Here is a 27,736-nt window from a genome sequence, read left to right as displayed (position 1 = left end):
TTCACACAGAAGGTGAATTTTGGAGACGAGTTGAATGTTGGTGAACAAGAGATTTTGAGTCTGAAGCTGTGAAGAGTCTGACCTGTTATGCCACCTGCAAGCTAACCAGTTATCCTGCCACAGCAGACGGACAGATGAATAGATCAATGCGTACACACCGTGTGTGTGTGTGTGTGTGTGTGTGTGTGTGTGTGCGTGCGCACACTAGGATATCAGTCCTTTAGGAATTTATAGTATATTTAAACACAAGATCTCTGAATCAAGAAACAGGGCTTTCACGCGTAGAGCAATTTGTGCTGGTTTCTCCTGTTTTAATTTACCACAGGGTGATGTGAAAGCCACCAGATGTATCTGTGCATTTGGGGTTTAAAATTATGAAACTCAGAGCTTATATAGGACTTGCTGGCACATCTGCCTTTCCTTTTCTCTGGGTAGAGGTGGGGGCTCAGGCAGACAAGAAAGACAGAAAGATGGAGAGAAAGAGGTTGACATCTCTAGGTTTATAATCCTTGGAATGTAAACAGATTTTTTTCTAACTCCCTCCAGAAGTTTCTTTAACTTCTAATTTGTTTGCCATACAATCACCCTTGAACCCAGTGTGCCAGTAACTCTTGCTCAAAGAGTTCTGACCATGCAGAAACACGAAAATATCCATGGACCATTGTCTCTCAACAGGGAGTGGGAAATTTGTTCCAAGAGTTGGGTATAACATGGGCGAAAGCTCAGGGTCGAGAATAGGAGGCACAATTAGAAAAAGGTTGACCTGGCTGAAGACATGGCTGAGATAGGAAATAATGTACATTCAAATTATCGAAAGCAAACACACTAAATCCCGGATTCTGTCATCTAAGAGAGATTTCTAAATCGAATATATAGTGTTTGACGAGTTGGATTTAATTTTTTAAAGTTTGTCAGAGGGAGAGCACGAGCAGGGGGAGCAGCAGGCGGAAGAAGAAGCAGGCTCCCCGCTGAGCAAGAAGCCCAATGTGGGACTTCACCCAGAACCCTGAGGTCATGACCTGAGCCAAAGGCAGATGCTTACCCAACTGAGCCACCCAGGGATCCCCGATAAGTTGGGTTTAAAGGAACTCCCCTTCCCCAAAGAAACAGTAACAAAAATAGAAAGTATTGCATATGCACTGAGTAGCTCCCATGATAGGGTATAATTTGGTAGTAGGAGGATGAAGTCGGCTTACAGCTGACGATGAAGTTAACAGCGCACATGCTGTTCCATGGTGGCACTTACTGAGCGCTTCGTATAGGTCAGGGGTGGTTCTTACATTGATTAATTCAATTTAATTCTGTAAACGATCTTACAGATATTACAATGATTCCCATTTTAGAGATTAGGAAATGGAAATAAAAATCGAGTAACTTGACCGAGATGAGACACATGAGAAAGTGACAGAGTCATGATTTGGACGCAGGCAATCTGAGTCCTTGCTTTTTCCACGACCCTCTATCCCCGGTGTAGCTAGGCATCCTATTTGACTATTTTCAAGCATGAGCAGGACTCGGGAAGTGAGGTGGGGAAGTGTTCGAGATAATAGATACTGTTTTCCTTCCTTTTGCATGTATGTATTTCCATGTTTTCCCCTAAGCCTCATCAACGCCAGCTTGATTGTCATTTGAGATAGGTTGGTCTTCGTTATCTTTCTTTCAAGCTGTAAACACGGAGGCTTCTTTCTCTTCTCCACCCAGGTGCTTGTAAAGCAGGCACAGCTTCAGAAGAGCATCTGCTGAGAAGGAGAAGGGGAGATGAAGCAGAAAGGTCTTTACCCTGCTAGATACCCCATGGTCACTGTCAGAGACCTCGGCGCTGCAGTTCCTGTGTAGCTCTCCAGGTATGAGAAAACAAGGAAACTATTAAAAGATGCCTGACCTGCCTAGGAGCCCCATGTGAACAACCAGTATCCAGTTCTTGACCCATCTCCCCATCTTTAGTGCTGTACCCCCTTAGAAGGGTTTGTGGGCACAGGCAGTACTTCTGCGGCTTTGGTGGTTTCTCCCTAAAACTTCTGGAGGAAAACTTTGGCTTTTATGTTTGCTTTGCTTTTCTGAATTTTAAGAACAGTAAGTGGAAGAAGTAAGCAAGATAGCTCAAGAATGCTCATTTAAGTTGGCTTAATTATCTCCATTAAACTTAATTGCCATAATTGTTGCTTCGCTGTCGTAATTATTGTTCCTGTTGTCTTTACAAGGATCACCAAAGACTTTGTGAGTTTTGTGCGGTTGTTTACATGGCGTTGGATTCTATTTGTGTTTCACATTGTTTACTTCCTGCTTCTTAGGGATTGTGGTGTTCGCTCAGGAGCTCACCCTGTCTCCAACTCTTTGAGGATGAGACAAAGAAATGTGACGGTTGTCAGCCTATGATAACATGAGGACATTAACCATATAAATACAGAAAATCATGAAAATGCACACATACTCCCTGGAAGTCTGCTAAAAATAGCTAACATTTACAGGTGCTTTCTGTACAGTCTCATGTAATCTTAATGAGGTAGAAATTATTATCATTGTTTTGCAGATAATAACTGCAAAGGAAACAGGCACAACAAAACAGATACTAAGGTCGCAGAGTTCAGAAGTGGCGGTGTTGGGATATAATCTTCAGTATGTTTTGAGGCCAGAGACATCCTGTTAATTTAGTCACTACAGTGATCAGGACACTAGACTTCTGTTCTTTGACTTTAGGAGCCAGGAGAGGAAACAGTCTATGTCTGGAACAGCTCTGATATCTCCCACATGGTTTCTATAGCTTCACTATTGAAAGTCCTTCTTTTCTTTTCGTTTCTTTTTAAGATTTTATTTATTTATTTGAGACAGAGAGTGAGAGCGAGAGAGCTAGCCCAAGCAGGCAGGGGGAGGGGCAGAGGGAGAGGGAGAAGGAGAAGCAGACACCCCACTGAGCAGGGAGCCTGACGTGGGGCTCAGTCCTGGGACTTCAGGATCACGACCTGAGCCGAAGGCAGACCCTTAACTGACTGAGCCACCCAGGTGCCCCTGAAAGTCCTTCTTTTAAAAAAATTGTCATTATTATACAGCTTTTAATTTTTGTTATTTCCTGCCATCATGCTTTTCATTTTAGATTTTTATTTATTACATAAAAAATATTAATGTAAGTAAACTTTAAAAAACAGTTATAGTTGGGTAGCCCCAACAAACCAAACTAATTTTACTTAACATGCTTATTTTTTAACTAGGTCCCAGTTGAAACCTGGGGCTGATAATACCTGGACGTGTTGCCTTGGGTCATTTATCCAGTTATTTCATTGCCAGTTAGTAGATTTCTGAGTCTGAAAGGAACGACACCTAGAAAGAGGTGAGTTTTGGTCTGGTGAGAGGGTCAGGTGGTCTAGGTAAGGTCAGATAGGGTGCCTTAGTAGTGCCATTGGTCAATCAGATGAATGGAAAAGAAGGTGTGATATATACATATATACAATAGAATATTACTCAGCCATCAAAAAATGAAATCCTACCATTTGCAATGGTGTGGATGGAACTAGATGGAACTAGAGGGTATTATGCTAAGTGAAAAAAGTCAGAGAAAGACAATTATCGTATGATTTCACTCGTATGTGGAATTTAAGAAACAGAACAGAGGAACATAGAGGAAGGGAGGGAAAAATAAAATAAGATGAAATCAGAGAGTGAGAAAAACCATAAGAGACTCTAAACTATAGGAAACAGGGTTGCTGGAGGGGAGGTGGGTGGGGGATGGTGTAACTGGGTGATGGGCATTAAGGAGGGCACATGATGTGATGAGCACTGGGTATTATGTGCAACTAATAAATTATTGAACACTACATCGGAAACTAATGATAACACTATATATTAATTAACTGAATGCCACTGGGCAGAATGAAGGTAGTTGGCTCTAAAATGGAGAATGAAGCATTTGATCTTGCCCAAAGGATATTCATTGTATGCTGCTCCTGCAAAGTCTTCTCCTATTTTTCTTATTTTATTGATTTGTACACCATTTTCTCTGTTGGCTAAGCTCAGTAATTGGGAGTCAACCTAGACTTTCCCTCATGGCACCCATTTCCCAATTCAAAACTCTCACTAACTTCTGTCTTTTTGCTCAATTGTCATGCCTCGGTCAAACTCTCTCTTCTTCCTTTCCACACTTCCTCCTTTCTTCCAAGCTATTCTCCACAGAATGTCAGAATCAGCTTTCTAGAACAGAAATTTGCTCAAGTCACTCCTTGCTTAAAATTTTTCAGAGACTCCAAAGACCTACTAGGTGAAGTCCAAACTCCTTATCAGAGCATACGGATCAGAATCTCAGCTACACCACCTGGTCCACATCTTTTTTTATTTCTCCTTCCAACATTCTGTGCTCTGGCCATGTCCAATTACCGGCATATTCTCAAATGGGTCATTTTCTTTTATTCCTCTTAAACTTTTTTATATTGTTCTATGTAACTAGATTCTCTTTTCCATTTCTCATCCCATCTACTTACCTATATTGATGTGTATTTTAAGGACAATCAGTCCTCACCTCTTAAAGAAGGTCATTCTTGACTATTGACTTTGAAAGTGTGAAAAATGCTACTCCTTTGAGCCTCATTTTCCTCTATGCATGTTAATTCATTACTTCTTCTCCTCCTCTTCCTCCTCCTCCTCCCCCTCCTCCCACTCTTTCCTCCCTTCCCCCTTCCTCTTCCTCAGCCTCCTTTTCCTCCTCTTCCCTCCTCTTCTTCCCCTTCTCCTTCCCCCTTTTCCTCCTCTCCTCTTCTTCTTTTTCCCCTTCTTCTTCTTCAAGCTCTCATCATTTCACAATTACTCTCCTGTCATTGATTTATTAGTATTTATTGAATACCTACCATGTATCAAAAGCTGTCCTAGATGCTGGGTATATAGTAATGAGAAAACTGGATATGGTTCCTGCCCTCCTGAAGTCTAGAGTATGAGGGAGACAAATCTTAAAGAAACCAATGACAATAAAATTACAAATTAAAATATATGATAAAAAACAAAAGAATAGGAAATTAGAGGAAGAATAAGAGTAGGAGGACACCTGCTTTACTTTAAGTGTTAAGGAGAGCATTTGCTGAGGAGGAGACATATCAGACCTGACTGATGAGGTTCTCAAGAAACAATCTTTTTGTTTCATTGATTTTGTTTCCTATCACTTTCTGTTTCCTATTTCATTCATTTCCTCTGTGATCTTTATTATTTCCTTTCTTCTGCTTGTTCTGAGTTTCATTTCTCTTCTTTTTCTACTATTTTAGGTAGGAGGCTGAGATTTTTTATTTGAGACCTTTCTTCTTTCTAAGATAGGCATTTTTGTAATACAAACATTCCTCTAAATACTGCTTTATCTGCATCCTACAATTTCTAAAATGTGTTTTTATTTTTATTCATTTCAAAAGACTTTCTAATTCTCTCTCTCTCTCTTTGATCCATGGATTATTTAAGCATATGTTAACATGTTTCCAAATCTTTGGTCACTTTCCGGATATGTTTCCATTATTTTTTTCATTATTTAATTCCATTGCGTATTTCGTTTGAGACTTATTTTATGGCTCAAAATATGGTTTATCAGGGTAAATGTTCTGTGTGCACTTGAAAAATGTGTACTCTGTTGAAGTGGAGTGTTTTATAAATATCAATTAGGTAGTTGGTTGACACTGTTACTCAAATCCTCTGTGTCCTTACTGCTTTTCTGTTTACTTGTTCTACCGATTATTGAGAGCAGTGCTGAAATCTCCAAGTATAATTGTAAATTTGTCTGTTTATCCTTGCAGTTTTACTTCATGTATTTTGAAGCTCTCTTATTAGAGGAATACATTTTTAGAATTATAATGCAATGTTGGTGATCTCCAGGTGATCTCCAGCGTATAATGCAATGTTGGTTAAACTGTTTCTTCTTCCGCATACACCATCTCTAGCTGATATGATCTTGTTTAAAATTTCAATTGTAACCAATACTTCATATTTTCAACTGCTTTCTGGATAAGTCTAATAGGGTATCATATGAGTGCCTCAAATATAACATTACACAAATCCTAAATCTGCCTAAATTTGCCTACTTCCTATGTTCTTTATATTAGTTAATGATGACTAATTAAACACTTAAAAGAAGACAAATAAGTTGTCTTAAATAAAACATGGCATATAAAGGACATTTGGATAAAGGCAGCACAGGGCTTGAATGGAAGTATAGTGGTCTTAAGTAAATCAATGTACTTCTATTTTTCTGTCCCATCACTCTTAAAAATCTGGATTCCATTACAATATTTTCTCATAATCCAAGATGGCTATTGGAGCTCTGGACATCACATCCAGGTTCCAAGTAGGATGTAGGAGAAAGGAGTAGAGGGACCAGAAATGTGCACCAATTGCGCACTAAAAGGACCAATTGTCCTTTTAAGAAATTCTCCTAGAGGAACATTCTTACACTGTTTGTGGGAATGCAGACTGGTGCAGCCACTCTGGAAAACAGTATGAAGTTTCCTCAAAAAGTTAAAAAGTTAAAAATAAAACTACCCTATAACCCAGTAATTGCACTATTAGGTATTTATCCAAAAGATACAAAAATAGTGATTTGAAGGGATGCATGCACTCCAATGTTTATAGCAGCAATGTCCACAATTGCCAAAATATGGAAAGTGCCCAGATGTCCACAGATGGACGATTAGATAAAGAAGATATGGTATATACGATGGCTAATAGATACATTAAAAAAATGCTAAACATCAGGGAAATTCAAATCAAAATCACAATGAGATGCCACCTCACACCAGTCAGAATGGCTGAAATTAACAACTCAGGACTAACAACAGATGTTGGTGAGGATGCAGAGAAAGGGGAACCCTCTTACACTGTTGGTGGGAATGCAAACTGGTGCAGTCACTCTGGAAAACAGTATGGAGGTTCCTTAAAAAGTTAAAAAATAGAGCCACCCTATGATCCAGCAATTGCACTACTAGGTATTTAGCCAAAGGATACAAACAATGATTCGAAGGGGCACAGGCACCCCCAATGTTTATAGCAGCAATGTCCACAATAGCCAAACTATACAGAGAGCCCAGATGTCCATTGACACGTGAGTGGATAAAGAAGATGTGGTATATATAAATAGTGGAATATTATTCAACCATCAAAAAGAGTGAACTCTTGCCATTTGCAACAACGTGGCTGGAACTAGAGGGTATTATGCTAAGCGAAATAAGTCAGTCAGGGAAAAACAAATACCATACGATTTCACTCATGTGTGGAATTTAAGAAACAAAACAGATGAACATAGGGGAAGGGAAAGAAAAATAAAGACAGACAAATAACAGGGAGAGGAAAACCATAAGACACTTTTAACTATAGGGAACAAACTGGAGGGGAGGTAGGTGGGGGGACAGGGTAATTAGTTGAAGGGCATTAAGGAGGGCACTTGATTTAATGAGCACCAGGTGTTATATGCAACTGATGCATCATTGAACTCTACCTTGAAACTAATAATACACTATATGTTAACTAACTTGAATTTAAATAAAAAAATGAAGAAGAAAAGAAGAAGAAGAAGAAGAAGAAGAAGAAGAAGAAAGGGGAGGGGGAGGGAGAAGGAGGGAAGAGGAAGGAGGAAGGAGGAAGGAGAGGAAGAAACTCATTATTAGATCCACTTACATTTGATTAACAATATTCATGGTAACACTGAGTTGCAAGAGAGGCTGAGAAATGTAATCTTTTAGCTGGACATATTGATACCCTGCATGAAATTGGGGCTCTGTGACTAAGGAAGTTAGGGAGAGTAGTTAGTGGGTAGGTAGTACTCACAGCCCAATAATTTCCTTCACAGGAAATCCAAGACTCATCATCGGTTCCTCTCTCTCTCCTTTCACATCCAAGCAAACACTCATACTCACACACACTAATCTAACATCAGTTCTTTACTTATGGCATCTTGGATCCATCCTTATCTTTCCCAAACTATTGAGCAGTCATCATTTTTCTCCTCCCATTTCTGTCTTTTTTTTTTTTTTCCAAATATCTGGTAGAGATACTTTGCTAAGCAAAAAATTATACTGCATTAAAAACTTCCTTTAGCTCCAGCTGATCATAGAAGAAAATCCAGATTCCCTAGGTTGACTTTACATCACAAGCTCTTTATCTTGTATGGAAATTCTCAGGGTTCTTCCCAAGCACATGCATCATTCACAACACTAAGCCCAAGGTCAAGGGAGTCAGGAAGGTGGAATCCTATCCCAGGAATACGAGGCTCCAAATTCCGCTCCATAATTGCATATGCCTCTACTTCCCAAAAAGGGAAAAGGGAACTAGCAGAGGTGGCCAGCGTGATTGTGTGGGTCTAGAAATAACTTACACGAGAGAGGGACTCACACCATAGGTTGGGTGGAAATAAGACCCTCAACTGAATGTTTTTTGTTTTTTTTTTAAGAAAGAGAGATTGAGAGAAAAGATGTAGGGATAAGAGAGAGGGAAGGAGAGAATCTTAAGCAGGCTCCATGCCGAGCATGGAGTCTGCCTCGGGCTCCATCTTATTACCTTGAGATCATGACCTGAGCCAAAGTCAAGAGTCGGACACTTAACCAGCTGAGCTACACAGGCACCCCCTTAACTGAGTGATTGATGGACCTTCTTGATTTCCAATTTGAGATAAAAATATTAGCTTGGAAAATAATACGAGATAAGAATGAAAATGTTCTCAGGAGCTATTAAAATATATGTTGCATTTTTTTCTAATAAGAAAATAAGTAATACACATAAATAGAAATTTTGGAAAATAAAGACACAAAGAAAATATAAAAAATGTATAGCATTTTCACCATCTAAATAGAAAGTGTATTTCTGTTTCAGATATATATGTGAACATGTATATATGTACATTTATTTATATAGGTCTGTGTATTTTTAAAAATGTTTTTACAAAATTGAGATGAAATATAGAACAGAGATAACTTTTTTCCCCTTTGAATAAGTATTTTGAACATTTTTCTGTGCTTGTAAATATTTTCTACAATTTGATTTTCAGTTGCTAAATGGAATTCCATTACATGGGTGGAATAGAGATTGTGTGTGTGTGTGTTTTAAGATTTATCTATTTATTTATTTTAGAGAGAGAGAGAGCATGTGTGTGAGCAAGGCAGAGAGAGAGGGAGAGAACCTCGAGCAGACTCCCTGCTAAGCATGGAGCCTGACGCAGGGCTTGATGTGGGGCTCAATCCTACCACCCTGAGATCATGATCTGAGCTGAAATCAAGACTCAAATGCTTAACCAACTGAGCCACCCAGGTGCCCCAGCATTCTTTTATTAGACCTTAAGTCGTTTCCGGTGTTTGCTATTATGATGAATAATCTTGATATACATCTTTCTTTGGCAGATAACTGAGTGTTTCATTAGATAAAATTCTAGAAGTAGCATTATTAGATCAAACTATATAAATATCATTTTATATAATTTAATAAGTTTTGATACATTTTGATAAATTGCCCTCCAGGAAGATTATACTAATTTACACTTTCACCAACAGGGTATGAGAATTCTTCTGCATACTCTGTAAATTGTCATTTAAACATATTATTGTTTTAACATGTCTGTTTCACTAGGTGATAAGTTTTCTATTCATTTGTTTCCATTTGTATTCTGGTTTGAATGAACCAGCTTTTTAAGTTTTTATTCATAATTCAGTTGTATTTAATAGTAACAATTTATTTGCTATTTATCAATATAAATATTTAATATTATTTATGATAATATCTTAAAAATAATAGTGGTATAATGACAGTGAACATTTAGTAAGCTTTTACTGTGTATCTTTCACTGTGCTAGTGCTGTCATGTATTAGCTCTTTTAATCCTCACAATCTTATGAGATATATTCAATTGTTATCCTTATTAAAATGATACAAGTTTATGAAGATTAAATGACCCATGCAAACTCACACAGCTAGAAATGCAAACTGATTAAGAGCTTTGTGTATTATTATCATATGGTTTCACTCATTTATGGAACATAAGAAATAGCAGGAAGATCAGTAAGAGAAGGAAGGGAAGAATGAAGGGGGGGTAAACAGAAGGGGGAATGAACTATGAGAGACTGTAGACTCTGGGAAACAAACTGAGGGTTTCAGAGGGGAGGGGGGTGGGGGACTGGGATAGGCCAGTGATGGGTATTAAGGAGGGCACTTATTGCATGGAGCACTGGGTGTTACACGCAAATAATGAATCATGGAACATTACATCAAAAACTAAGGATATACTGTATGGTGACTAACATAACATAATAAAAAATTATTATAAAAAAAGAGCTTTGTGTATTATTTTAATGATTTGCCTCTCAATTGTTTTAAGTTCTCTCCTTCTAGTTTATTGTTCATCTTTTAATTTCATTAATGCTTTTTTTATATAAATAATCTCAAATTTTCATAGTCCTGCACATTGACCTTTCCTTTATTATATATTTATATACATATATATAATGTTACATATTTTATTATATATACATATGTGCATATATATGTAGATTTGTATATATTTGTATATATGTATACATATATATATTTATGCATATGCCTCTTAGCACTGTGTCTGCTAATGATCAGATAAGTATTTAGCTATATTATTTTCTAGTTTTTTAATTGGTAATTTTCAGTATGTAATTCTGTAATTCATTTGAAATTTGTTTTGGTGTATGATGTTAAGAACAGAGTCCTTTGTTAAATGATACATTTCCGATTTATTATATGTGAAACTATCATATATATGTATGTATTTGGGTCTGATTTTATATTTTATTCTATTCAATTGATTTGTCATTGATTCTTACTCCAGTATCATGCTGTCTTGATTATTGCACCTTTACAGTATTGGTAGCTGATGGGGCATGCCTTCTCTTTCTTCTTTGGTCAAAATGTTCTTGGCTCTTCTTCCAGATAGTTTTTAATCAAGGTTCGTTCTGAGTGGATTTCTCCCAAGGCTCTGGCTAACTCAGTTGTACTTTCTCTACTTATAAACAAATTGTCTGGTATTTGGTTGGCCAATCAGAGTCCTTTGAAAAAAATTTTATTTTATTTTATTTTTGGGAAAGTTTGTGTGACGCTTCATTCTCTGCAGATAGAATTGAGGAATTGTCCAGTAGACAATCTTACCTGACCCCTCTTGGAAGTGTGGTGCCCATGCTTCTTTGGACATTGCAAAGCAAGACTGGGGACTTCACAGACTTCTGCAGCATATGGAGACTGGTTGTGTCTTATTTTCTTGGCAATTGCTCTGAACACACAGCCTCAGTTCATCAATAATGGTTCTGGTTAATTAAATTGAGAGTTCACCCAGACAAGCATTTGTTAGAAGAGTTAGCAATCTCGGCACCAGAATAAGGTGGTATCCAGGTGACCTTAGAAATCCCCAGAGATGCCTGGAGAAACATTAAATTAGAGGTGAAAGAACCCTGGAGATGACCTATTCTAACCCTGCCATTTTACAGATGAAGAAAGTGAAACCTTCTCCAATATGCCTTCTTCTCCAGGTGGTTAGTGAGAGAGCCAACGCTGGAACCCAGGAGTCCTGATTTCTAATCTAGTGTCATCTCCTTGGGTCTTGCTGCCTCCCTGAGAGACAATGGTCACTATCAGTGGCAAGGATTAAATACATCCCATCAACATATGGAAAAGATTTCTCCCATGGCTCTTCAAGTGTTTTCCTTCGCTCAAGCACACACTTTTATCTTATCTTGATTGAATCTTGGCCAGCTCATTTTCAGCTGAGCCCCTATTTTGGCCAGATGGGAAACTACCTCATTGAGACTGGATGAAAAGAAATGTGTGGATGTCAAGCTGATGATGTTGTTACATGGCTAATAAAAAAAAAAAAAAAAAGGTGGGGCCTTCCTACCGGGACAACAAATTATTGGCTCTGGGAAACAATGTCAAGATGCCAAAAACCCAAAGAAGTTCAGGACTTCTACATATTCACTGATAAAACCTTAAAATCTTAGTTATTTTCTTCCTTAAAATTAGCTTCTCACACTCCCCATTCTTACAATATACCATTTATTTATTCTAAAAATATAATGATCAAAGAGATAACTGGGTTTCATTTATGGAAATAATGTTTTAGAGAGTAAGATATAAAACTAATTTTTTCAACATAAGTTTTCTGACATGCTCTAGACCCTGTTTTAGGTGAATAATTTGGTGAACAAAAGAAAGATCCCTATTCTATCCTCATAGAATATGAATTTCACTAAGGAGAATTAAAACAATAGACAACAGACAAATGAAATGAGTGCATTTTATAGTAGATTAAAAGGTTGGCAGCGTTATGGAAAAAGAAAAAGTTGAGTGGAAATTGGGGAAAACTGATTTAAACAGACGTCAAGGAGGTGAGGAAGTTATCTGTATATACGGGGAAGGCATGCCAGACAGAATTCATGAACTTTGAATATGTATGTACTCGCACACCACACATCCTTATGCACACCTTACACAGAGTAGATGCTCCTTGAATGCCTATTGAAGAGTAGTGAGTACACACGGACACACACCACCTACCCACATGCACACACACACATATACCTTTGTGCACATGATAATGGGAAATGGAAAAACCAAACACTTCGATCTCTCTCTCCCTTAGCCAAATGGAAGATTTACATGTAGATTTCTTATAGTTACACGATACAGTTTGTTGTTTCTGAATTTATACCCAAAGAAACAAATTTTGGGAAGAAGCCAAGAAAGGAAATAATAGGAGGATGTAGATAAAAGGGGAAAGAAGGCATAAGCAAAAGGCAACCTTTCCTTCTGCCCTCCTGTTTCAGGAATGTGGTCCCAGATAGACGGGGTTGGGAGGCCAGGGCAATAGGAATGCCAGGGCACTGTGAAGAGCTGTGAGAATACCTGGGGTGGGTGGGTGTCGTCCTTGGCCTTCGGCCAGTCCTTAGAGATTGTCTGACCTGCTGGGCATCCTGGGAAACAGTTCCAGGCAGTGGCCACTTTGCTATACTTGCTAGTTGCTGGTTCTGCTGCAGTTTGGCCCAGGGGACACCCAGGGGAAGAATCTTCAGTCTGAATTTTTCTCTGCCATCTGCTCTACATCTTATCAAGTGTGGCAACCTGTGGGCATCCAGAGTCATGACTGCCTGATCTTTAATTTAATTTACCATCAAGACCCCTCCATACCATAACTGGGAAACCTTCTGGTAAGAAATTGATAAACCCATGCTGATGGGTACTTCTCATCCATCCATATTTGGTCATTGTTAACGATGCTTGATTCTTACAGGTTTCTCTGAAATTTCTGAAGAAAAATGAGCAATGAACCAGGAGCAGGAGCTATCCAGGGCAGTTCTATTCATCTAGAGTGATGTATTTCAGACTTCTGGACCTAAATGAAAAGATAGGACTAGTACAACAGGAGGGCTGGAGAAAATACCCCACAAGACTGACCACAAAGTAAAATACCCTGGAATCTAATGTCCAAATTCAAATTTCTTGCAAATTATGTATAAGTCATTCATACTTTTATATAAAAAACCTTAGACTTGTTCTTAAACCAAATACAAAATTAATTCCTTCTTCCTCTAAATCTTCTGGTGAAATTGTTGCCCAAGGAAAAAATGTTCTGGGTTTACCTTATGGACTTAAATATCCTAAATAAGCTCATTCTAAGTGGAGAAGCTTGTATGTCTGAATCTTTGAAAAGAACGAATTTTGGGGACCAAACTGAAGGGAGGCTGGGGTGAATCCTCATTGAATGTCATCTGCTGGTTGTCCCTGGTTCTGCTTAGGTCCCTTAAGTTCCAGGATGTGGTCAGTCCTTACAGGGAAAGACAGAGGAAGTAAAAATTGAGAGCACCCAAGATAAACTAAATCCAGCCATTTATCTTCTTAATATTCCAGCCTTCACTGACAACCTTTAGCTGTTAATGAGACATGTTACAAAAATCTGTTGATTCAAATGCGCACGTGTTTGCAGACTGTCGGGTTGCTGTCAGTCTATTACTAGGGAAGGAATAGTTTTTCTCTTGGCTGCAGGGTTGGTGTTTGTCAGTTTTGTCATTCCAAGACGGTATCTGCTACTAACAAATCTGACCTTTTTCCCCGCATCTATTACCAGGCTCTAGACCACTGGATGCTCCCTGGGTCAAACCATTTTCTGCTGGGAGCCGGGGCTGAGTTCTAGTTCTCATTTACCTGAAAGGAACAGAGGCATCTAAGGTATTGTCAGTGGCTGACAAGATGCCACTTTTTTGGCTATTTTCCAGAGCATTCAGATTCATATCTGAGCTCAGCATGCTTTGTATGTTTTTTCCCACATGCTGGGACAGGCCTGCTTTTGGAGGCAAGCTTTGGGAGTGGAGAAAAGAGCTTGTTTTCACACATGTTCATCAGTATAGTGCAATTCCTCTTCAAAATGGTAAAGTTTTCCTGGCAGGGGACATGCTTCACCTTTGGTCAGTCTTCACTCCAGGTCTCAGGAGCCTCCTTTTGGTGATTTTTCCACCCCATCCCCCAACCCTGGAACTTGAACTGAAAGACACTTTTTTGATGCTTTATCTGACTCCTTGGCAAAAGTCTAGCTTATAATTTTTTAATTAAGATGCCTGTATTTGAAAAGGTGGTGACAACCGAGCTCCAGGCTCTTCTGCTTCATCACATGCTCCAGGACAGGTTTAGGTTTAGATTTCAATCAAGTCATAACATGAAGTCAGGATCTGTGATAATCTAATTAGTCACGGGAACAGAGGCTCATTGAAATAAAGGGAGACACTCCAGTCATCAACCCACCCAGTGCCTTCTCACACTACGGCCTTGGATTGAAGTTTCTCACCAGTGTATTGAAACTTTGTTTCATGACACTTGATTCTTACCTTGAAAGAGATTCTTTCTCTTTGGCAACTGCTAATATTTTGACTTACTTGGGCAAATAATTTAGAGTATTGATAGGGGATTTGCTAATAGTTAGTCAAAAGGAAGATACCAACACTGTATGACTTGAGGGCTGTCCTGAAAGGCCAGTTTCATCTCCCCTCAGAGAATGCCTGACATCGCCATTGTTGGCACTCCCGCTCTAAGGCATTTCCTCCAAAAGGTAGCACTTAGGATATAATGGTCTTACCGAAGAGCTCCTTCACTCTTTCAAAACTCGTTTATCTTAGCTCCTGTCGAGTAGTGAACAGCAGTGTCCTGTGAGACAGAGACTTGGGTTGGCTAAGCTCGATCAGAGGAAGGACCATATCTGAACCTGGAACTGTAGTGGAAGAGTTAGACACAACGCAGTAGAGAGGTCAGAGTCAGTCTTGGAGTCCCAATAGTTTATTTTTGCTTTTGTTTTCCTTGCCCAAGGACACGTATCTAGAAAGAAGTTGCTGCAGCTGATGTCAAAGAAGTAACTGCTTGTGTTCTAGGATTTTTATGGTTTCAGGTTTCACATTAAGGTATTTAATCCATTTTGAATTTTTCTTCATGTATGGTATAAGAAAGTGGTCCACTTTCTTTCTTTTGCATGTTGCTGTCCAGTTTTCTCAATACAATTTCTCAAAGACACTGTCTTTTTCCTATTGGATATGCTTTCTTCTTTTGTCAAAGATTAATTGACCATATAGTTGTAGGTTCATTTCTGGATTTTCTATTCTGTTCTACTGATCTATGTATCTATTTTTGTGCCAGTACCGTATTGTTTTGATGACTACAGCTTTGTAATATAGCTTGAAGTCCAGAATTGTGATGTCTTCGGCTTTGCTTTCTCTTGCAAGGTTGCTTTGGCTATTGGGGGTCTTCTGTGGTTCCATACAAATTTTAGGATTGTTTGTTCTAGCTCTATGAAAAATGCTGTTGGTATTTTGTTAGGGATTGCATTAAATGTGTAGATTGCTTTGGGTTGGATAAACATTTTAACAATATTTGTTCTTCCAGTCCATGAGCATGGAATGTCTTTCCATTTCTTTCTGTCACCTTGAATTTCTTTCATCAATGTTTTGTTTTCACAGTACAGGTCTTTCACCTCTTTGGTAAGTTTATTCCTAGGTATCTTATATTTTTTGGTGCAACTGTAAATGGAACTGATTCCTTAATTTCTGTTTCTGATGCTTCATTATTGGTAGATAGAAATGTGACGGATTTCTCTACATCGATTTTGTATCCTGCAACTTCGTTTAATTCGTGTATCAGCTCTAGTTTTCCTTCTTTCTTTCTTTTTTTAATTTTTTATTATGTTATGTTAGTCACCGTACAGTACATTATTAGTTTTTGATGTAGCGTTCCATGATTCATTGTTTGCGTATAACATCCAGTGCTCCATGCAATATGTGCCCTCTTTAATACCCATCACAGGGCTAGGCCATCCCCCACCTCCTTCCCCTCTGAAGCCCTCAGTTTGTTTCCCAGAGTCCATAGTCTCTCATGGTTCATTCCCCCTTCTGTTTACCCCCCTTCATTTTTCCCTTCCTTCTCCTACCAATCTTCCTGCTATTTCTTATGTTCCATAAATGAGTGAAACCATATGATAATTGTCTTTCTCTGCTTGACTTATTTCACTTAGCATAATCTCCTCCAGTCCCATCCATGTTGCTGCAAATGTTGGGTAATCATTCTTTCTGATGGCTGAATAATATTCCATTGTATATATGGACCACATCTTCTTTATCCATTTGTCTGTTGAAGGGCATCTTAGCTCCTTCCACAGTTTAGCTATTGTGGACAATGCTGCTATGAACATTGGGGTGCATATGGCCCTTCTCTTCACTATGTCTGTATCTTTGGGGTAAATACCCAGTAGTGCAATTGCTGGGCCATAGGGTAGCTTTATTTTTAACTTTTTGAGGGACCTCCACACTGTTTTCCGAAGTGGCTGTACCAACTTGCATTCCCACCAACAATGTAGGAGGGATCCCCTTTCTCCACATCCTCTCCAACATTTGTTGTTTCTTGCCTTGTCAATTTTTGCCATTCTAACTGGTGTAAGGTGGTATCTCAATGTGGTTTTGATTTTAATTTCCCTGATGGCTAATGATTTTGAACATTTTTTCATGTGTCTGTTAGCCATTTGTGTGTCTTCATTGGAAAAGTGTCTGTTCATATGTTCTGCCCATTTTTTGATTTGATTATTTCAAGCTATATTACAAAGTTGTGATCACCAAGACAGCACAGTACTGGCACAAAAACAGACACATAGACCAATGGAACAGAATAGAGAACCCAGAAATGAACCCTCGGCTTTATGGGCAACTAATCTTTGACAAAACAGGAAAAAACATCCAGTGGAAAAAAGAGTCTCTTCAATAAATGGTGCTGGGAAAATTGGACAGCTATATACGGAAGAATGAAACTTGACTACTGTCTCACACCATACACAAAGATAAACTCCAAATGGATGAAAGACCTCGATGTGAGACAGGAATCCATCAAAATCATAGAGGAGAACATAGGCTGTAACCTCTTTGACATGGGCCACAACAACTTCTTTCACGTCTCCAAAGGCAAGGGAAACAAAAGAAAAAATGAACTTTTGGGACTTCATCAAGATAAAAAGCTTCTGCACAGCAAAGGAAACAGTCAACAAAACAAAGAGGCAACCCATGGAGTGGGAGAAGATATTTGTAAATGACACTACAGATAGAAGGCTGGTATCCAAGATCTATAAAGAACTTCTCAAACTCAATACATGAGAAACAAATAATCAAATAAAAAATAGCATTTTCTTTCTTTCTTGTTTTTTGGTGGAGGCTTTTGGGTTTTCTATATAGAATATCATGTCATCTGCAAATAGTGAGAGTTTTGCTTCTTCCTTGCTGATTTGGATGCCTTTTATTTCTTTCTTTTTTTTTTTTTTTTTGCCTGATTGCTGTGGTTAGGACTTCTAAGACTTTCAGTTTTTCCCCATTGAGGATGATATTAGCTGTGAGTTTTTCATATATGGCTTTTATTATGTTGAGGTATGCTCCCTCATCAAAATAAAAAGCTTCTGCACAGTGAAGGAAACAATTAACAAAACTAAAAGGCAACCTACAAAATGGGAGAATATTTGCAAATGACATATCTGATAAAGGGTTAATACCCAAAATATGTAAAGAACTTATAAAACTCAACACTCCAAAAAGAAATAATCCAATTAAAAGTGGGCAGAAGACATGAAAAGATATTTTTCCAAAGATACACATATGGTCAACAGACACATGAAAAGATGCTCAGTGCACTCATTATGAGGGAAATACAATTCAAAACTACAATGGGGTATTACCTCATCCCGGCCAGAATGGCTAAAATCAGCAGCACAAGAAGCAAGAGGTGTTGGAAAGGATGTGGAGAAAGAGGAACCCTCTTGCACTGTTGGTGGGAATGTAAACTGGTGCAGCCATTGTAGAAAAGAGTATGGAGGTTTCTCAAAAAGTTAAAAATAGAACTACTCTATGATCCAGAAATCATACTTGATGTTTACCCAAAAAGTACAAAAATACTAATTTAATTTTAGCCATTCTCACTGGTGTGAGGTGGTATCTCATTGTGGTTTTGATTTGTATTTCCCTGATGTCAAGTGATGTTGAGCACTTTTTCCTGTGTCTGTCGACCATTTGTATGTCTTCTTTGGAGAAATGTCTGTTCATGTCTTCTTCCCATTTCTTGACTGGATTATTCATTGTTTGGGTGTTGAGTGCAATTGCACTACTAGGTATTTACCCCAATGATACAAATGTAGTGATCCGAAGAGACATCCACACACCAATGTTTATAGAGCAATGTCCACAATAGCCAAACTATGGAAAGGGCCCAGATGTCCGTCAACAGAGGAATGAATAAAGAAGATGTGAAATATATACATATATATCTATATCTACATCTATCTATCTATATATATATACACACACATACATATATAAAAATTATATATATAATGGAATATTACTCAGCCATCAGAAAGGATGAATACCTACCATTTGCATTGACATGGATGAAACTGGAGGGTATTACACTGAGCGAAATAAGTCAATCAGAGAAAGACAATTATCATATGGTTTCACTCATATGTGGAATATAAGAGACAGTGCAGAGGATCATAGGGGAAGGGAGGGAAAACTGAAAGGAAAGTAATCAGAGAGTGAGACAAACCATGAGAGACTCTTAACCATAGAAAACAAACTGAGGGTTGCTGGAGGGGAGGTAGGTGGGGGGTTGGGGTAATTGGGTGATGGGCATTAAGGAGGGCACCTGATGTGATGAGCACTGGGTGTTATACGCAACTGATAAATTACTGAACTGTACATCTGACACTAATGAAACTAAACTATACGTTGGCTAACAATTTATTATTTTTTGAAGATTTTTATTTATTTATTTGAGATAGAGAGTGAGAGAGCATGAGCAGGGGGAAGGGCAGAGGGAGAGGGAGAAGCAGACTCCCCACCAAGGCAGGAGCCTGACTTGGGGCTTGATCCCAAGACCCTGAGATCACGACCTGAGCTGAAGGCAGATGCTTAACTGACTGAACCACCCAGGTGCCCTGGCTAATTGAATTTAAATTTTAAAAAATGTATAAAAAATACTAATTTAAAAGGATACATGCACTCCAATGTTTATAGCAGCATTATCTACAATAGCTAAATTACAGAAACAGCCCAAGTGTCCATCAACTGAAGAGTGGATAAAGAAGATGTAGTGTGTATATATATATATAATGGGGATTAAGGAGTTCACTTGTTGTGATGCGCACTGGGTGTTGTATGGAAGTATTGAATCACTGTATTGTACACCTGAAAGTAATATTACACTGTATGATAACTAACTGAAGATAAACACTTTAAAAAGTCAGTAATGAGCAGAGTGGAGAGGCTTACAGAAGGCAAATTAATTTCAGACAGATTTATGGCATGCATTAGTTGGGATGGTTGAGATTTCCAAAAAAAGCTGAAGGTCATCTCTTCAAGTAGAGGAACTTTATGTTGTCAACTGGTTTTAATGGTCATGTATTACACACTTTATCGCCCTGAGTTTAATCTTGCTAAGCTTTGGGAGACAATCCTTTCCTCAGCATATGTCACAACTAATCCTGGGTAGTCTCAATTTATGCTCATGTTTCTGAGGTAACTATTAATTTTGCTCCTTTCACTCTCTAAAGTGTACTTGTTTGGACAACAAATGCTATGATTGTTCTAGATAATACAAGTGGATATTCTTGATTCCCTCTCACATACTATAGAGATACCTAAGACGTTGAGGCGCTCCTCTCCCAAATTTAGAGCTATTTTTTATACCCTCTATGTGGCCCTTTAATATGTTAAATCTCTTCTCTACTTTCCTGAATGTATGGAAGACACTTATAACTGCTTTAATGTCTCTGTCTGCTAATTCTTTCATCTATGGTGTTTCTGGATCTGTTTATATTGATCAATCTGCTCCCCCCCCCCCCCCCGCCCAGTTATGGAATATATTTCCCTGCTACTTGCCATGTTCAGTAATTTTTTAGTGGCTGTCAGACATTGTAATTTTTATCTTGTTGGGTGTTGGGTACTTTTTTCCTTTTAAATTTTCTTGGGCTTTGTTCTGGGGCAGAGTAAATTGGAAACAGTTGAAGCTTGCTTTCAAACTTTGTTAGGTGGGACTAGAGCTTTCCCTTTGAAGTTTGCTTTCAGTCTTGGTTAGGGGGTACCAGAGAAAACTTTGATTTAGAGATTTTTTCCCCTCTCTGAGTATACCCAATGCACCATTCACCATGTATTACAAGGTTTTTATACTCTGGTTGTGAGAACATCAGCTATCCCTTGCCCCATGGGAACACAGGGATTGTTCTGCCTACTCATTTCTGGTGCTTCTCCATCTCACTTCAGACTGTTTCTTCACATCCATGTGCTTATCAGTATACCTCTGAAGAGTAGGAAGGAATTTTCTTCAAATCTCTGAAGTTATCGCCCTGTGTAGTTTCTCTGTGTAGCTCTTTCTTTTCTGTGAAGCTTCCTCTTCTCCATTCCTTTATTCTGCAAATTTAGCCCCCTTGACGTCCCTGAATTCTCAACTATGTCTACTTGACTTAAGGAGAATGCCAGGCTTTGTTTAGGTTCTCTCTTCCTGTACAGTAACTTAACTTAGAACTCTGGCCAATCCATAAGCTGGAGCAATCCCAGGGTCCACTTTCTTTGTTTCTCTTCTCTCAAGAATAATTGGTGCTTCTTGTTGTCCGATGTCTGAAAATCATATTTAAAATTTTCCATTTTCTTGTTTAAGGCAGGAGGGTGAATCGAATCTATGTTACTCCATCATAGCCAGAAGTATACGCCTTGAATTTAGTGCTGTTTTCACTTCTATATTTTTGGTACTGATGCATTATTTTCTCCAGGTTCAGTGGGATTGTACATTTTCTCTCTGCTCTGCTGCTCTTGCTCTCTATCTTCATGCTTCCCACCTTCTGTTCTCCCCACTTATTTAGTTCTTGTTTAGTTTCTCTTTTCCTCTTTCCAGCTTTTGTGCCAGGGGGTTGGTCTCCCACAGATTTTGCCATGCATCTGTGGGATCAGACTATAACTTCCTTTTGGGGCATGGGGTGACTCCTCTGACACTCCATTGGCCTCCACCTTTCCATTACTCATGCTTTTTGCCTCCATTTATTGTTCTACAGACCCTTACTGCTGCAACTTCACCATCAAAGATGTATGGTGTCCCTATCTTCCCTGCTTCCTTCCTTCCTTCCTTCCTTCCTATCTATATCTATATTTATATCAATCACCTATATTTATATCTATTTATATCATCTATCAATCTATCATCTATCTACTTTATCTATATATTTATCTACTTATCTATTATCTGTCTTTCTATCATCTATCTATATCTATCTACTTATCTATCTATTTATCTATCATCTATCTATAAATCAATCAGTAAATCAATTATCTATCAGCCGAGGAACCCATTTGTCTCTTTGGGCAATTAAATATTTCACTTTGATATTTATTTCACTTAAATTTTTAAAATCAGGACTCTCTTTATTCCTCTTAGTTCCCCCATTGAAGTCTTGAATTCAAAAAGTAACAGATCATCTTTGTCCTCCAATTATAAAAATGTGTCTGAAAAAAAACTTTTTTCAGCATATAGAAGGCCTTTTTCCTTTCTTTTCTTTTTCTAAGTTAATTTATTCTATAAACTTTTAATGACCATCTATTGCTTTATAGATTACAATAGGTGACAAAGATACAAACTGAATACAACACCTTCCTGTCCTTTAGAAGCATACACCATAGTTAAGAAGATGGTCATAACACAGTATGGTAAGTACCGTGACAAAGGTAAGCACAGGGCACCATGGAAGAACCAAAGATGGAAGCCGAATCCAAATTCCCTAGAAGAGACTGTACCAGAAATAGGAGTAGAGAGGAGTTAGCAGGAAAAGAGTATGAAAGGTGTGAAAACATTTGTGTAGCCTTTTTGTTTATTTTTAAAAGGATAGCCTTTAGAAAAATGATAGAGATGAGAGTACAGACTATTTCAAATAAGGTATGAAGTTTGCTTTAACTAGATTATAGAAGGAAAAGGTAGGAATGACAAGGGTAAAGAATGGCGAGATAAGAAGGTGATAGATTGATCTCAGGGGCTGGGGAGGTGATGGAGTAAGAGGACCCTAAGCTCACCTCAACCCACAGATAACACTGACATCAGCATAAATAGCCCAGAAAACAACCCATAGACAGGCAGAGCAAACTCTACAACTGAAAATAGAGAACAGACCACACTGAAGAAGGTAGGAAGGGTGAAGATGCTGTTTTGGAGTGAAATGGATCTTCACTGCCCATAGTGGGGAGGCAGTCAGGGGCATGGAGAAGAATGAAAAACTGGCTATCATATCTGGGAGCCCACAGGAAGACAAATGTCCATAGCATTTGGTTTTGAAAGTAAGAGGGGCTGAATCCCATGAATTCTTAACAACCAGTGGGACTTAAAGCCTGGAATTTTAAAAAATTGCCAGGCTTGACTCTGAGAAAGCTCCAAGGGCTTTAGAAGTGGAGTCCTCACACTTAAAGAGACAACACAAAAAACATCAGTGGAGATAGAGTATGGAAGCAACCTTTTGAAAAACACTGGGGGGAGATAGGAGGGAGAGTTATTTACTCATGGCCTGGAGAGGTGGGGATCATGGGGAAACCCCTCCAGGAATTAAAGAGCTGACAGGCACCATTTCTGTCTCCTGCCCCTCAGCATAAGCACAGGGCCACCTGCAGGAACCAGCAGGGCACCAATACTCACTACCTAACTTTCTTACCCTTATCCACCCTGTACTTCAGCAGATCCACCCTTCTCAGGCACACTAGCCTCAGTCCTGGTGCTGCAAGCCCCCTCCCCCAGAAGACCTGCACAAACCCCAGAAGACCTCTTCTCCTGACCTGTGCATTTCACAGGACCTCAGTTCCAGTGATGCTGTGGCACAGTAGTTATCATCTCCAAGCAGACCAGCACACACCTTGTTAAGATGTGTCCCACGCCTGCCTGGGACCAAACACTGTCCATAATAGGGAAAGAGATCTTCTGCAGACAACTGGACTGAAGGAAAAAGCAGCCAGTACTGAACAGCAGGGCACCTGCAACACACATGGGAGATATTCTCTGAAGTGCCAGGTCCTGGGGAACAGAGGACACTGCACTGCAGGGTACTACAGGATGTCTTCTTCATAAAACCATTACCTTCAAGAGGAGATGTAGCTGACTTTCCTAACACACAGAACAGACAAAGACAGACAAAATAAGGGGACAGAGGTATATGTCCCGAATGAAAGAACAAGACAAAACCACAGCAAGAGACCTAAGCAAAAAAGATATAAGTAATATGCGAGGTAGAGACTGTAAAGTAATGATCATAAAAACACTCAATGGACTTGAGAAAAAAGTGGAAGACATCACTAAGACCCTTAACAAAGAGACAAAAAAAGAATCAATCAGAGATGAAGAACACAATAAATGAAATAAAAATACATTTGATGGAATAAATAGCAGGTTAGAGGAAACAGAGGAATGAATTGATGATCTGGAAGACAGAATAATGGAAAGTAATCAAGTTGAGCAAATGAGAGAAAAAAGACTTATGCAAAATAAGAATAGACTTAGGGAACCCAGTGACCCCATCAACCATAATAATATTTGCATTATAGGGATCTCAGAAGAAGAAGAGAGAGAAAGGGGGGTAGTGGAAATTTTACTTGAAGAAACAATAGCTGAAAACTTCCCTAATCTGGGGGAGGAAACTGATATCCAAATCCAGGGGGTGCAGAGATCCCCTAACAGTCAACCCAAGGAGGTCCATGTATCCTTTTAAAGTAGTATTTTTGTATTTTGGGGGTAAATACCTTGTAATGTGATTGCTGAATCATAGGGTAGTTCTATTTTTGACTTTTTGAGGAACAGGAGATGGTTCCTTGAAAAGATCAACAAAACTGAAAAATCTCTCTAGCCAGATTCATAAAACGAAACAAAACAAAAAACAAAAGAGAGAACAAGAGAGAGGACTCAAATCAAAATCACAAATGAAAGAGGAGAAAAACAACCCACACCACAGAAATATAAACAATTACAACAGAATATTAAGAAAAATATATGCTAAAAATTGGACAACCTAGAAGAAATGAATACATTTCTAGAAACATGTAACCTACCAAAACTGAAGCAGGAAGAAATAGAAATTTTGAACAGACCAGTTACTGGCAATGAAATTGAATCAGTAATGAAAAACTCCCAAGCAACAAAAGTTTAGGACCAGATGGCTTCACAGAGAAATTCTACCAAACATTTAAGAAAGAGTTAAAGCCTATTCTTCTCAAACTACTCAACAAAGAAGAAGAGGAAGGAAAACTTCCGAATTCATTCTATGAGGCCAATATTACCCTCATACCAAAGCCAAATAAAGACACCACTAAAAAAGAGAGCTACAGACCCATATCTCTGATGAACATAGATGCAAAAATTCTCAGCAAAATACTAGCAAACTGAAGCCAGCACTAATCATTCACCACCATCAAAAGGGATTTATTCCTGGGATGTGAAGGTGGTTTAATATTCATAAATCAATCAATGTGATACATCACATCATTAAGAGAAAGGATAAAAACCATATGATCATTTCAATAGAAGCAGAAAAAAACATTTGACAAATTACAGCATCCATTCGTAATAAAAACCCTTAACAAAGTAGGTCTAAAAAGAACATACTTCACCATAATAAAGACCTTATATGAAAAAAGCACAGTAAACATCATCCCCAAGGGGGAAAACCTGAGAACTTTTCCCGTAAGGACAGGAACAAGAAGGATGTCCACTGCCACCACTTTTATTCCACACAGTACTGGAAGTCCTAGCCACAGTAATCAGAAAATGAAAAGAAGTAAAAGGCATCTAACCAGTAAGAAAGAAGTAAAACTTTCACTATTGCAGATAATATGTTACTACATAGAGAAAACCGGCAGGCTCCATGAAAAACTACTAGGACTGATAAATGAATTCAGAATAATTACAGGTTATAAAATCAATGAACAAAAACCTGTTTCATTTCTATACACTAATAATGAAGCAGCAGAAAGAGAAACTAAGAAAAGAATACCATTTACAACTGTACCAAAAATAATAAAATACTTAGAAATAAACTTAATCAAAGAGGTAAAAGACCTGTAGTCTGAAAACTATAAAACATTGGTGAAGGAAATTCAAGATGACACAAAGAAATGGAAAGACATTCCATGCTTATTGGTTGGAAGAATACTGTTAAAATGTCTATACTGCCGAGTAATCTATAGATTCAATGAAATCCTTATCAAAATACTAGCAATGTTTTTCACAGAACTAGAACAAACAACTATGAAATTTGTATGGAACCATGAAAGACCCTGAATAGCCAAAGAAATTTTAAAAAAGAAAAATTGGTGGTAACATAATTCCAGATTTCCAGTTATGCTACAGAGCTGTGGTAATCAAAACAGTATGGTACTGGCACAAAAAATAGACGTACAAATCAATGGAACAGAATAGAGAACCTAGAAATGGACCCTCAACTCTATGGTCAACTAATCTTCAGCAAAGGAGGAAGTAATATGCAATGGGAAAAAGTGTTTTCAACAAATGGTTTCAGGAAAACTGGTCAGCTGCATGCAAAAGAAAGTGTATCACTTTCTTCCACCACACATGAAAATAAACTCAAAATAGAGTAAAGATATAAAAGTGAGACTTGAAATCATAAAAACCCCAGAAGAGAGCACAGGCAGTAATTTCTCTGACATCGGCAGTAGCAACAATTTTCTAGCTATGTTCCCTGAGGCAAGGGAAATAAAAGCAAAAATAGACTATTGGGACTACATCAAAATAAAAAGCTTCTGCATAGCAAAGGAAACCATCAACAAAACTAAGGGGCAACCTGCAGAATGCAAGAAGATATTTGCAAATCGCATATCTGATAAAAAGTTAATACTCAAAATATAAAAAAGATACAAGTCAACAACCAAAGTAATCAAATTAAAAAGTAGACATAAGACATGAACAGACATTTCTCCAAAGAAGACATCCAGATGACCAACGGACACATTAAAAGAGACTCAACATCACTGATCATCAGGGAAATGTAATCAAAACTGTAATGAGATATCTCTCACACCTGTCAGAATGACTAAACTCAACAACACAAGAAACGACAGGTGTTGGTGAGGATGTGGTAATGGTACGCTGTTGGTGGGAATGCAAACTGGTGCTGCCATTGTGGAAAACAGTATGGAGGTTTCTCAAAAAGTTAAAAATAGAACTACCTTATGATCCAATAATTGCACTACTGGGTATTTACCCACAAAATACGAAAACACTAAATCAAAGGGATACGTGCACCCCTGTGTTGTAGTAGCATTATTTACATTGCCAAGTTATGGAAGCAACCCAAATGTCCATTGATAGATGAATGGATGAAGAAGAGGTGGTGTGTGTATATATCGATATATGTACACACACACACACACACACACATATATAGATATAGAATGGATTATTATTCAGCCATAAAAAAGAATGAAATCTTGCCATTTGCAATGACATGGATGGAGCTAGAGAGTATTATGCTAAGCAACATGAGCCAGTCAAGACAAAAACCTTATGATTTCATTTACATGTGGAATTTAAGAAACAAAACAAATGAGCAAAAGAAAAAAGAGAGATAAACCAAGAAACAGGCTCTTAACTATAGAAAACAAACTGGGATCACCAGTTTATTGGGTTTTTTTGACCCTCTGATGGTCACCAGAGGGGAGGTGGGTGGGGGAATGAATGAAATAAGTAATGGGGGTTATCGTGATGAGCACTGAGTAATGTATAGAATTGTTGAATCACTATATTGTAATCCTGAAACTAATAGAACACTGTATGTTAACTATACTGAAATTAAAATAAAAAACTTAATAAAGTTCTGTATCTTGATCTGGATGGTTCTTATGCAGGTACATGCTTATGTAAAAGTTTTCCAGCAATGTATTTATGATTTGTACACTTTATATAAATGTCTCAGTAAAAAGGGTCATCTGGGCGGCTCAGTCAGTTAAGCATCTGCCTTCAGCTCAGGTCATGATCCCAGGGTCCTGGGGTGGAGCCCTGTGTTGGGCTCCCTGCTCAGCGGGGAATCTACTTCTTCCTCTCCCTCTGCCCCTTCTCACTGCTCACGCTCTCTCTTTCTTGTGTTCTCTCTCTCTCTCTCAAATAAATAAATAAAATCTTTAAAAAAAGACCTCAATAAAAGAGGAACAAAATAATTGTTAAAAAAGGAAGGTGACAGATCC

The 27,736-nt window shown here is 38.3% G+C and overlaps 1 long non-coding RNA gene across 1 annotated transcript; it reads left to right on the top strand.

Moving 5' to 3' along the window:
- Positions 1-1,707: 1,707 nt before the first annotated feature.
- Positions 1,708-26,927, top strand: LOC125283580 (uncharacterized). Its single transcript, XR_007191501.2, has 3 exons — positions 1,708-1,844; positions 22,121-22,216; positions 23,228-26,927. It is a non-coding gene; the product is annotated as an uncharacterized LOC125283580 (long non-coding RNA).
- The last annotated feature ends 809 nt before the right edge of the window (positions 26,928-27,736 follow it).

Source organism: Ursus arctos, unplaced genomic scaffold (genome assembly GCF_023065955.2).
Source record: "Ursus arctos isolate Adak ecotype North America unplaced genomic scaffold, UrsArc2.0 scaffold_31, whole genome shotgun sequence".
In the NCBI taxonomy this organism is placed as follows: Eukaryota; Metazoa; Chordata; class Mammalia; order Carnivora; family Ursidae; genus Ursus; species Ursus arctos.
This window is presented reverse-complemented; position numbering and strand designations above follow the sequence as displayed.